Source organism: Gossypium arboreum, chromosome 6 (genome assembly GCF_025698485.1).
Source record: "Gossypium arboreum isolate Shixiya-1 chromosome 6, ASM2569848v2, whole genome shotgun sequence".
Classification (NCBI taxonomy): Eukaryota; Viridiplantae; Streptophyta; class Magnoliopsida; order Malvales; family Malvaceae; genus Gossypium; species Gossypium arboreum.
Window position 1 is genome coordinate 9,241,338 of NC_069075.1, and position 1,274 is coordinate 9,242,611.

The following is a 1,274-nucleotide window of genomic DNA, read 5'->3' on the forward strand; positions in this document are numbered from 1 at the left end:
TTGTTTCGTACCTCATTATTGGATGTACCTAAGTAGAACCAAGTAAACCATCAATCCTTTTATTTAGAAGTTCTACCTGGTTTGACAGCATAGTAACCGAATCGACGTTATAAACGCCTGTTGTTTTAGTTGGCTTAGTCCTCATGACTTGCCATTGATAGTTATTTAGTGACATCTCTTTAATAAACTCATAAGCATTTTCAGGTGTTTTATTATTGATGGTTCCCCTAGTAGCTGTTTCAACCATTTGTTGAGTCGAAGGATTCAAGTCATTATGGAATGTTTGAACCTATAGCCAAAGCGGTAACCCATGGTGAGGGCACCTTCTCAGTAAGTCCTTGTATCTCTCCTATGCATCGTAAAGAGTTTCTAAGTCCATCTACACAAACAAAGAGATATCATTACGTAATTTAGCCGATTTAGCTGGTGAAAAATATTTTAGTAAAAATTTTTCGATCATTTGTTCCAAAGTAGTAATTGACCCTCGTGGTAACAAGTTCAACCACTATTTAACTTTGTTCCTCAATGAAAAGGAAAACAACCGAAGACGTATGGCATCATCAGAAACGTCATTGGTTTTAAATGTATCACATAATTCCAAAAAGTTTGCTAAGTAAGTATTGGGATCTTCATCCTGCAAACCATCAAACTGAACAAACTGGTGTATCATTTGAATTGTGTTAGGTTTCAGTTCAAAAGTATTTGCAGCTACACTAGGTCTAACTATGCTCGATTCAATTCCTGTTAAAGAAGGTTTAGCATAATCATACATAGTGCATGGAATAGGATTTTGATTAACCGCAATTGTAGAAGGTAGTTGATTGTCTTGGCTTTCAGCCATATCTTCAGTTAGGGGTTGAGGATCGTCCCCTTGCTCGATCTCTGTGTATCTTAAACTTCGCCTTATTTCTCTTTGGTTTTTGCGAACTGTGCGATCGATTTCTTCGTCAAAAAGTAGTGGTCCTAACGGGTTTCTTCTAGTCATAAACTATAAAAACCTGCCAAGAGAAAGAAAAGTAAAATAATAAATAATAATAAAAATTAAATTAAATTAAATTGCAAGAAAAATAAATGGCTAAAGTAATAAAAATTGAGTGTTCCTAATATCTTAGTTCCCCGGCAATGGTGCCAAAAACTTGATCGCGATTTTCGTGTGACAGGTTTTAAATAGTTATAATGAATCGTTCTTGAAACTAACTATTATCACAATGTAGGCAAGTGTTCTTATAATGAATAGTTCTTCAAACTAACTATTATCACGATCTTAGCAAGTG

General features: G+C 34.9%; 1 non-coding gene across 1 annotated transcript; it reads left to right on the forward strand.

Annotated features, from left to right (window-relative positions):
* Window positions 1–305: 305 nt before the first annotated feature.
* LOC128294391 (small nucleolar RNA R71) lies at window positions 306–412 on the forward strand. The gene has a single exon (XR_008284703.1). It is a non-coding gene; the product is annotated as a small nucleolar RNA R71 (small nucleolar RNA).
* Window positions 413–1,274: the final 862 nt, after the last annotated feature.